This window comes from Rattus norvegicus, chromosome X (genome assembly GCF_036323735.1).
Source record: "Rattus norvegicus strain BN/NHsdMcwi chromosome X, GRCr8, whole genome shotgun sequence".
Lineage (NCBI taxonomy): Eukaryota > Metazoa > Chordata > Mammalia > Rodentia > Muridae > Rattus > Rattus norvegicus.
In genome coordinates this window covers 135,417,930-135,430,111 of record NC_086039.1, presented here as the reverse complement: position 1 = coordinate 135,430,111, position 12,182 = coordinate 135,417,930, and the positions used below count along the sequence as shown (strand labels likewise).

The window sequence follows — 12,182 nt, the reverse complement described above, 5'->3', positions numbered from 1 at the left end:
ACTCCATAGAGAGAAATACCCCCGAAGAACTTCTGGGAGTATTCTGGTGGCTTCTGGCCAAAGACTTGGGTCAACTGGCAGAGCTTCACGGTTTCTTTTGTGAATGGTGTTTTTGAGTGGGTTGAGTTACCGCTACTGGTTTATGTGAACTGAATTGCTGATATCCTGACAATGCAGATTGGATTTGCCACAAAGAACTATTTCTAAGCAGGTCCACATCCTCCTCTGCCTAATTAACCTCTCCTTCCCACTACTTCTGGTGGATGGTGAACTACAAGAGAGGTTAAAGCACTTAAGTACCTTTATTAAAAGTAGGTTTTAAAAACTATAAGCTTACACATACAGGCCAATTATATGGAGGCATTTTCTCAATTGAAATGTACTCTTCCCAGATGAGTATGCAGTTTGTATGCAGTTGACAAAAAAAATTAACCATCGCTGCCACCACTGACTATTTTTCCAAGTAGTTCTGGTATATGTGAGTGTTGTGTGTAAGTACATGTATGTTATAGTGTGCAGATGCACACTCCCATATGTAAAACTAGTGGGGGATGTCAGCACACTTGTTCTATTACTCTCTACTTTTTTCTCTGTAAACAGTCTCTTACTAATGCTAGAGCTATGCTGACAGCCAGCACGGCTCAATAATCCTGACAGCACTCCATTTCCCACGGGTATGGGCTTATAGACATGCATGCAACCACACCTCCTTTTTAAACATAAGTTCTAGGGACTCCATCTCAGGTCTTCTTGCTTGCACAGCAAGCGCCTTTCCCCCAATAAGCCATCTCCCTAGACAATAGTCTTTGTTTTTACAAAAGTAATACACGCTGTATTGTAATATGTCACTTTTCCTAAAGAACATGTCTCCTGTTCCTCCTCTTTCCACATATGTGCCACATTTAACTGTTATTTTTTTTTCTCATGGTAAATTGTTTGATGTAAGATAATCGAAACCCTCTGTGCTGTCTCCATAACCCAGTGGACCATGTTTCTTCTGACAAAGACAATGATCAGTCAAAATAAGCTTGCTGAGTTTTTTTTCCTTTACCTCTTGTCTGAGGATGCATCTTGACTTCCATTAATCCAGAGCAGTGGCCCCAGAGATGATTTCAATCATCTCCTTCATGATGACAGCCTGGCAGGTGCGGTTCAACATCAACATCAATTTGGTAATCAGATCAGAAGCGCTCTTGCTGCCATTGATCACAGCCATCATCCTGGCAGTGTGCTCACTGTGGCAGACTCCTTCAGGAAGTTGTAGATACCGTTGTTGAGATTGTATTTCTGGTAATTCCACAGCACATCACTATCCATGTCATCATAAATGTTCATGCTTTCAGCCGTTGCAATGATATTGATTGATAAATGGGCTTCTCTTCTGTCTTATAGGAGATAACAGATTTGAACTGCTTAAAACTGATGGAGCTTTCATCAAACACATATCCAGATTTGAACAATCCAAGGACAATAACTGATAAGTCTCCAAAAGTAGGGGCTTTTCCCCAAATCTTTGAATGATACCCAAAACTGGTCAGAGTGAGTTGCTTAAAGTATGCCCTTGATTTATTTTTCCAACAATCTAACAAGCATAGTTTCTTTCCCAGAGGCTATGAGGGTAGCCACCCAAAACTGGATAGTACCACAAAGCCCTGGATCTGAGGATGCACTAATAAAGAATTGTGTGTTTCTTCTTGTCCTTGTGCTCCTTGCTGTCAGCCTGCTTTCTTATATACAATCAATGAACCTGTTCCACACATTTCAGCCAGCCCCATCTCCTGCTCAGCACGGATGATCTTCTTAGCTGGCACCGACATCATAGACTTGGTAATTTTCTGGATGTTTCTGATGCACTTCAGTCTCCTGGTAATGTCTTTCTAAGTTCCAATGTTGCAAACTTAGATCCACTGCAGCTGCAAGGCACAGGTCACCAGCCCAGCAATGCTCCCTGTGAGAACATGGTAGAACCTTAAAGGTCAGGCAAAAGGGCCTCATTATACATGCGTAGAACGTCCCAGCTCATTGGCCCTCTTAGCTTGTGTACTTAACTTTTAAATTTTAATGGTTTCCATGTTTTTAAATAACACAGGCACACAGTTATCTTTTCATCCATTACCGTGGGCCTATTGTCATGTTACAGTTGAAGATGAGGATCTAGTCTATCTATAACCTCATCCATACAACAGTAGAGTTATACCACAGAAAATCTACCCATAAGCACAATATTGAAGTAGAGAGTGAAGGGTGCTATGTTAGTTTTCTATGGCTGCCCTAGCAGAGTACTATCACATGAACTTTGGATCATTTTATAAAGAAAATATGTTTTACAGGTTTGTTTCTTTCTATATTATGCATATGAGTACTTTACTTGCATCTGTGTACGTGTATCATATGTATACACTGCCTTTAGAGGTCAGAATAATGCTCATGGATTGGCAGGATTAATATAGTAAAAATAGCCATTTTGCCATAAGCAATCTACAGATTCAATGCAATCCCCATCAAAATTTCAACTCAATTCTTCATAGAGATAGAAAAAAATTGCAAATTCATTTGGAATAAGGAAAAACCCAGGATAGCAAAAACTATTCTCAACAATAAAAGGACTTCAGGGGGAATCACTATCCCTGAACTTTAAGCTGTATTACAGAGCAATAGTGATAAAAACTGTATGGTATTGGTACAGAGACAGGCAGATAGACCAGTGGAATAGAATTGAAGACCCAGAAATTAACCCACACATCTATGATCACTTGATTTTTAACAAAGGAGCCAAAACCATCCAATGGAAAAAAGATAGCATTTTTAGCAAATGGTGCTGGTTCAACTGGAGGTCAGCATGTAGAAGAATGCAGATCGATGCATGCTTATCACCCTGTACAAAGCTTAAGTCCAAGTGGATCAAGGACCTCCACATCAAACCAGATACACTCAAATTTATAGAAGAAAAAGTGGGGAAGCAACTCGAACACATGGGTACTGGGGAAAATTTCCTGAACAAAACACCAATGGCTTATGATCTAAGATCAAGAACTGACAAATGGGATCTCATAAAACTGCAAAGCTTCTGTAAGGCAAAGGACACTGTCGTTAGGATAAAACCGCAACCAACAGATTGGGAAAAGATCTTTACTAATCCTACATCTGATAGAGGTCTAATACCCAAAATATACAGAGAACTCAAGAAGTTAGACTCCAGAGAGCCAAATAACCCTATGAAAAATGGGGTGCAGAGCTAAACAAAACATTCTCAGCTGAGGAATATTGAATGTTGGAGAAGCACCTAAAGAAATGTTCAACATCCTTATTCATCAGGGAAATGCAAATCAAAACAACCATGAGATTCTATCTCACACCAGTCAGAATGCCTAAGATAAAGAACTCAGGTGACAGCAGATGCTGGCGAGGATGCGGAGAAAGAGGAACACTCCTCCATTGTTGGTGGGATTGCAGAATGGTACAACCACTCTGGAACTCAGTCTGGAGGTTCCTCAGAAAATTGGACATTGAACTACCTGAGGATCCAGCTATACCTCTCTTGGGCATATTCCCAAAAGATGCTCCAACATACAACAAAGACACATGCTCCACTATGTTCATAGCAGCCTTATTTATAATAGCCAGAAGCTGGAAAGAACCCAGATGCCCTTCAACAGAGGAATGGATACAGAAAATGTGGTACATCTACACAATGAAATACTACTCAGCTATCAAAAACAAGGACTTTATGAAATTCATAGGCAAATGGAGGGAACTGGAAAATATCATCCTGAGTGAGGTAACCCAATCACAGAAAAACACACATGGTGTGCACTCATTGATAAGTGACTATTAGCCCAAATGCTTGAATTGCCCTAGATGCACAGAACACATGAAACTCAAGACGGATGACCAAAATGTGAATGCTTCACTCCTTCTTTAAAAGAGGAACAAGAATACCCTTGGGAGGGGATAGGGAGAAATTTAGAATGAGGCTGAAGGAACGCCCATTCAGAGCCTGCCCCTCCTGTGGCCCATACATACACAGCCACCAAACTAGATAAGATGGATGAAGCAAAGAAGTGCAGGCCGACAGGAACTGGATGTAGATCTCTCCTGAGAGACACAGCCAGAATACAGCAAATACATAGGCGAATGCCAGCAGCAAACCACTGAACTGAGAACATGACCCCCGTTGAAGGAATCAGAGAAAGGACTGGAAGAGCTTGAAGGGGCTCAAGATCCCATATGAACAACAATGCCAACCAACCAGAGCTTCCAGGGACTAAGCCACTACCTAAAAACTGTATATGGACTGACCCAGGGCTCCAACTGCATATGTAGCAGAGAATAGCCTTGTTGGGGCACCAATGAAAGGAGAAGCCCTTGGTCCTGCCAAGACTGGACCCCCCAGTGTAGGGGATGTTGGAGGGGGACGATAAAGGGGTTGGATGGGGAGAGGAACACCCTTATCGAAAGGGAAGGGGAGGGGTTAGGGGGCTGATGGACAGGAAACCAGAAAAGGGAATAACATTTCAAATGTAAATAAGAAATGCCCAATTTAAAAAAAAAAACAAGTTGGCACAAAATATCAAAAAAAAAAAAAAAGAGGTCAGAATAAGGCATGGATCTCATAGAACTAGCCGTAGAGAGAGTTGTGAGCCACCATGTGGGTGCTGAGGACCAAACCCAACTCCTCTGGAAGAGCAATTAGTGCTGTAAACTACTGAGCCATCTCTTCAGTTCTAGAAAATCCAGTTATCATCTCAGCATTCCATAGGTGTGCGGTCCATCTTGGGACAGTGTGGCTTTGATGGTTTCTGTGCTTTGAGTGTCTCAGTGTCTGACATGATAACTGCATTGATTTCTGGGGCTTCAGGACGGATCTGCTTTCATGTTTGTTCAGTTGTTCAGGAAATTCACTCGCTTACCTTTGTAGGACAGAGGTCTTCATTTCCTCACTGCCTGCTAGCCAGAGGGCAATCTTTGCTCCTGCAGTCCATACTCATTCCTTCTCCCAATCTTCATATCACCTCTCCCTCCAGCAAAAGAGGATGTAATGGCTGGGACTTGCTCTCATATTTCACGCCCGACATTTCCTTTTATTCTCCTTTTTCTCTAGCTCTCTAACTACAGCCAAGAAAAATTCTCTGATTACAATTGTACTGCTCAGATTGCTCAGAATCAGCCTGCCTGTCTTGAGGTCTGTAAACTTGAATTTCCAAAAGTCCTCCTTGTGCATAGCACACAGCACGCTCACAGAATCCAGAGGCTATGGCCTGAATATCTTTGGTGGACATTTTGCCTACAAAAGATACATTCAAGAAAATAAGTTGTTCAAAGCCAATGTCTAGAAGGATGGGAAAACATGAATTACTGGGCAGTTCATAATGATGGTGGCATGTGTGAAAATTGGGTTGGAGTGGCAGCCCTTGGCCCAGGAAATAATGGATGCTCACTCTTTCAACTTTCCCATTTCTCGGGCTTTACTTGTTCCTTTGGGTTCCTTTGGGTACACGATATCAGAATGTTACATCATAGCCTTGTCATAAGGTGGTTATTAAGTGTGTGTCCTTCTGATCTGATTCCTTCTCTTAGGTCCTATTCTCCAGCATGGCCTGCTTTGCTGCCAGCCTTCAGCCTTTTCCCATTACAGTTATCACTGCTCGTTGTACTGGCAAGGAAGAGTCTTTGCAGCTAGGGGGTTTGCCATCTGGATTGCCATATGTAATCCCATAAATCCTACTCTAATTGTCCCACAAGACTGCTTTCTTCATGCCATTAGGCTGTTCAGTGGATCCTGATGCCTTCCTGTTGACTGTGGAACTCAAATCAAATGTGTGTGGACACACACACACACACACACACACATATGGCAGTCAGAGGTCGGTCTATCTATCTATCTATCTATCTATCTATCTATCTATCTATCTATCTATCTTCCTTCCTTCCTTCTTACCCTCATTTCTTTTCCTCCTCCTCTTCCTCTTCCTTCTCATCCTATTTTGAGAAAGGGTCTCACTATATAGCTTTGCCGGTCCTGGAACTCACTAAGTAGACAAGGATGACCTCAAACTCACAGAGATTATTATTGTGAGGTGATTAAAGGCTCAGGGGCCCCACACCCAGTATCAAACCAAATGCTCAAGCCCATGCCAAGAAGACCAAGTGTAAACAACAGGCCATACCAACCTTCTCACATACTCTGTCCTAGGCAACTGTACCTCTTCTTTGCCTTTCTTGCTGGTTTTTTTCCTCCTTTGTTAATAAAAAGGCCCATTCCCTTTCATTTTGAATGTTCAACAATCAAGCTTTCAGTCACAGTCTTCCTCGGGATCCCAACTCATAATGTTACTTTGTTCCAGTTTATGTATTTTTTTAAAGTTTATAAAAACTTTTCTATTCATAAGACAAGGTCTTTCGGTGTGCACAGGCTAGCTTTGAACTCACCATTCTCCTGCTGCAGCCTCTGATCAGTGGGGGGTTTACTGATGCATGACTCCACAGCAGGCCTTTCTCTCATTTCCTGTCTTTCCAGAGCTTAAGGTACAGGTCTGTTTTTTTTTTTTAATTTTTATTTTCCTTGGATATCTTACATATTTACGTTTCAAATGGTATTCTCTTTCCCCCCTCTCTCATAACCCCTCCCCCTGCTTCTAAGAGGATGCTCCCACTGCCACCCCCCCCACTCCATCCTCAAGCCACTATTGCTGATGCCAAGAAGTGCTTGCTGACAAGAGCCAGATATGGGTGTCTCCTGAGAGGCTTTGCCGGAGTCCTACTGATAAAAATGAGGATGGTTGCGGCTAACCATTGGACTAAACAAGGGGACCCCAATGGAGGAGTTAGAGAACAGAGTGAAGGAGCTGAAGCGGTTTGCAACCTCATAGGAAAAGCAACAATATCAACCAAGCAGACCACACCAGAGCTCCCAGGGACTAAACCATCAACGAAGGTGCAGGTCTTTAACACAGTTAACTTCCTCTACTGCCTTCTCCTCTTCCTCTTCCTCCTCCTATAAGCTACAGAACACCTTATCTTTATTTATCAGTCTCTTTCTATTCTCTCATATATATGACTTAACACCCTTCCTCTCCAGATCCACCTCCCCTCAGAAAAGAGCAGGCCTCCAAGGGACATCACCTTAACACAGCATAACAAGCTACAGTAAAATCAGGCACATATTCTCACATCAAGTCTGGACAAGGCAACCCAGTAGGAGGACAAGGGTCCCAAAAGCCAGCAAAGGGTCAAAGACAGCCCCCACTCCCACTGCTAGGATTCCCACAAGAATACCAAGCTACTCATCCATGACGCATATGCAAAGGGCATAGATCAGGTCCCTACAGTCTTCCTGATCTCTGTGATCCCCAATTAGTCCCTGTCAGCTGACTGTGTGTCATGTTCTCCTGGTGTGTCTCTGACCACTGAGGTTCCTCGGATCCCTCCTTTACCTCCTCCCCAGGACTCTCAGAGCTCTGTCTAATATTTGGCTGTAAGACTCTGTGTCTGCTCCATTCTGTTGGTAGATGAAGTCTCTCTGATGACGGTTATATTGAGCTTTGGTCCCAATACACACTGCAAACCGATCTGACATTTTGTTTGTGGTTGGTCTCCTATTTCCTCTACTTGAGGCCTTGCCTGGTTACAAAATATGGCCAGTTCAGGCTCCATGTTTCCCATTATTAGGAGTCTTTGCTAGGGTTACTGTAGTAGATTCCATAGAGTTTCTTCTACCTTGCCCCTGAAATGCCTCCTAATTCCAGTATTTTCTCCATCCCTCCTCACTATACCTGATCCCTCTTGTTCCCTGGGACACGCTTACTTCTATCCACTTCTCTTTCCATCATGACCTCTCTTTTTAGCTGAATAACAGCTCCGCTTTCATCTTTCGAACTGCATTTGAAGCTATTTGAAGACAGGCCACATAAGCTTTTCAACTTCTATCCACATGTCAAATATTCTATTTCCAAAGGAGAGAAATATAAAGGATGTGTGTATATTTCTGTTTTGTCTATAAATCAGTTATCTGAGCCAACATAAAGTTAGGGGAACTCTCCCTTGCTATCACTTTGGTGTACAGTTATAAAATATGTGCCTGAGGCTTAGAAATTTTTACCAATCCCTTCATCTACATCTCCATGAGAACGAATGTATACATGTACTCATCCTAACTTTTTCTAGCTTTTCCCACAGGCCAAAGTTTTGTCCCTTGTCCAAGCATACAGATGTTTTGAACAGTGGTGTTGTTTCATTGAAGTCTTGCATACTATTCACTGTTCAATGGGAGGAGAAGAAACCCATCCTTTGAAGAATCTGCCAAACTCTTCCCTACAACATTTTATAAATATGAAACTGAATTTATTTCACAACTCATTTTGTTGAAAGAGTTTAGGTCCAAATCACAATCTCCTTAAGGTTCTAACTAGAGGACTTTAAAGACTCAAAAAACCTGAGGGTTTGATTCTAGGCAGAAAACTATTACTGGAAATGCTGACAGTTGATAAGTTTGAGACATATGGCCCTATTCTATTACTCCAAAATGAGAATGGTGGTTTTAGAAGTAAATTGATAGTGTAAGTAAATCTAACACTTGAAAGAATTTAATTAAATTTCCCCCATCTTTAGTGTAAACACCAGACAGAGTCTATCCTTCTGGTAAAGATAGGTAATGGAATTCCACCGTGGCAAATGGCTGCTGCACTAGCCCGGCTCCTGCTGAAACAGCAGGAGCAATGTCCACGCAAGATAGCCTGTAGTCAACAACAGATAAAGACTCTCCAATTCTGAGTGGGAAATTTATCACAAAAGGACACTAACGTGTCAGCCTCCTAAGAGGACTAAGCATCCATCCCTGTAATCTGGAACACAGTAGAACATAAGCTCGGCATTGAAAGGGAAAGGCCTCAGTCTCACCGGACTGGCAAATAGTATTGCACTTGAAATCACAGAGTGGAGGCAAAGAATGTCAGCATGGAAAGTCCAGACTTGATTGAAAAACATTTCCCAACAATACTAACATTTAATAGGCTAACTACTGATTAAGAGCTCTAGAAGCCTGGTTGGTAAATTGAATATATTTTCTAACACCTTTTTTTTTCTAACAACCGAAGTTTACACAGAAATCTTTACCAATAGACAGTAAATGGCACAGCCCTTGAAATCCAGTTGCAACACTTGGTATCATGGCTTTCACATAGAAAATATTTGTAAACAGTTTCAGAAACCCAAGTGAAAGCGTTTCTGACTAAGAGTGGGTTGGAATGGATGGGATTTTATGAAGCAGGGGGCAAGGCAGATGGAAAAGTGCTCTTCAGCTAGACAAAGTTATGAAGAGGAGCAGAATGATCCCATCATATACTCTGTGCCTCTTCCTGAGAAGGCTAGGTTGATTCCACAACAGACTTCAAATTAACAGTTGTGTAGACTAGGCCTAAATCTGTTTCCAAGAACTGGGCAATTCCAGGCAAGTTCAGACCTCAGAAGCTGCCCACCACCTGACCTGAGGCAAGGACAATGGTTCAGCAGCAGTTTCCAGACTTTCTCAGCTGCTTCCTCAGTCAACAGTTGCCAGAACTTCCCAGCAAGTTTTCAGTCCCCATACCCCAGTCCTGGAATGTCCATAGAGATGGACCCAACAGATTAGCATAGAGGTCACCTACTCCAAAATTCCCTAATGTGCTTTAAATCAGGTGTGCAAGTTCACTTGCCGGTCTCTCTATCTTGGTAATGAGAGACCCCATCATGCTGGACTTGTGCAGAATAAAACACTCTTTGCATTTACATGCTATTTGATTCCTGGGTATCATTCTTCAGTGACTTCCCTTCCCCCAACTCATGTAAAGTTGGCTGCCTCCTCCAACTTCCTTTCTTTTGTGTTGCATTCATCATCTTCCCTCTGCTGGAAATCACCATTAGCTCTTTGCTTCCTGTCTGCCTCTTTGCTTCCTGTTTGCCTTAGAGTCTTCCCTGTCCTTTCAGTACTATGGTGACCTCTACGAACTTTTGCAGGACAAGATCTTGGATTGGAAAGACATTGAGACAGATTGTTACAGGATATGTAGTTTAATAAAGATTTATCAGTGTCATGGACAAATACACAATAATAAGGTGAAGGCATTTAAACTCCTCACTGGAAACCCTCTAGTGTCCATAATTACAACTTGTACTTTGAGTCACAATCGTATATGTTTATTTCTCCTCCAGAGAGATGTTTTCTGGATAGCAGGAACACATTTTTATTTCCTTATTTATCTCAGGGAACAACACATAGTGGTTGTCCAACAAATCTTCACTAAGTGAGAGAAATAATTCAATATTTTTACTTCAAGGACAAAATGAATGTGCTACAAAGCTGTGTACCTGAAAGTGATTGCTTTATAACTCAATTTCGGCCGAGCAGCCACATACTTGATTTGTCTTTGGAAATAGTGTGCTTGTCTCTGTTTTCACTACCCATGATTCTTTCTGTCCATCTTTCTTGGAGAGTTTTGCCTTGGTAGTAGTGCCACATGTCTTTAATGCCAGCACCCAGGAGATAGGGGCAGGTGAATCTCGGAATTTCAAGACATCCTAGTCTACATACAAAGCACGTTACAGTCCGAACTACACAGAAGAATCCTATCTCAAAACAAAACAAAACAAGAAGAAGAGGGAGGAGAAGGAGAAAGAAGGGGAAGGGGAAGAAGAAGAAGAAAGAGAGAGAAAGACCAATTTTTTAAATGAAAGCCTCTGGCTTATTTATTATTATGGGGAGAGGCATGCCTGTCAGATGCTTGTAGAGGTCTGATGATAACTAGCCTCATGATTTTCTACTTCACAGTTTATACATACACATATATATATATATTCATATATATATTATATTCTTTCTCCAATGACTGCCTCTCCCCCCACCCACCCCCGTGTGGTGTGTTTGTGTGTGTGTGTGTGTGTGTGTGTGTGTGTGTGTGTGTGTGTCTGTGTCATGTTGTATATGTGGCTAGAACGTGCTTTTGCAAGTTCAGGCATATGTGTTCATAGAGATCCAAAACAGACTTCAGATGTCTTTCCTTGATCACCCTCTGCTTTTAGTTTTTGAGACAAGTTCTCTCAGTGAACCTGTAACTTATGATTCTGCTATGCTGACTGGCCAAGGAGCTTCAGGGATCTCTCTCCCTCCCCTGGATGCCCCCCCCCAATGTGGCATTAAAGGCATGTGATTCATTCTTGGCTTTTTATATTGGGCATTTTATGTGAGTCCTTTTGTGTGGATTCTGAACTTGGCTCCTTGTGCTTAATGGAGCAGGCACTTTTCCTGACTGAAGCACCTCCCTCTCCCTAAGACTATCAGTTTCTTAAGGGCAGGTAAATGGCGAGCATGAGTTTTCTTCCTGTGCATTATACACAGTGGGTAATCAATAAGCATATGTTGAGTTAATACCTTGTGTATGGCTTTTACAACTGACAAAGCATAGTGTTATTCCTTCAGTCCCTCCTGTTCTTTAGTTAAAGAAAACAATCGGAAAGCAGGAGGCTTAGCCCTTTATCAAACAATGGACAAGAAACAGGGCTGAAGGCTCTGGGAGCCCCCCTGCTTCCAGTGTTGAGAGTGTTTACTTCTTCCCTTTGTTTCCCTTCTGTAGGCCAATCAGCTTCTCCCTGCAGGGAGCTCCTTCTTGAAGAACGTCCCCACTGGGTTCATTGATAGAAACCACCTCATGGAATGCTTCAGACAAGGAACAGTAACAGCTGCAGGACTTGATTATCCAAAGGAAATTCTTCTGAGCTGGGACTTCAGGACCGTGTGTGTGTGTGTGTGTGTGTGTGTGTGTGTGTGTGTGTGTGTGTGTGTGTGTGTGTGTGACTCCTCTCTGCTTTTCTGAGCTAACACAGAAAGTAAGCTTTCTCTGGAGTCAGCTCAGAGCACAGATCAAATTACACACATCTGAATCCACGTTGCCTACATGTTAGTCAATCACATAATCACTGGGGGGAAAATCCTGTGCATTTTGGAGCATATATTATGCTTCTTCAATGTCCATTCAAATACATTACCACATTCAGATCATCCATCAGTGCCCCCAGGGGCAGCAAGAGGCAATTTTATTCCCAGGTGCCAGAAGGAAACGTGTTCAGAGTGATTAAATACATTACCCAGGGTTAGAGAGTTACCATTTTCTTGCTTGTGATTTTTTTTGAAGCCTGGAGACTAAGTAGTCCGG

At 42.3% G+C, this 12,182-nt stretch overlaps 1 pseudogene; it reads right to left on the bottom strand.

Annotated features, from left to right (window-relative positions):
- Window positions 1-1,081: 1,081 nt before the first annotated feature.
- Atp5f1c-ps2 (ATP synthase F1 subunit gamma, pseudogene 2) lies at window positions 1,082-5,279 on the bottom strand (annotated as a pseudogene).
- Between the last annotated feature and the right edge of the window lie 6,903 nt (window positions 5,280-12,182).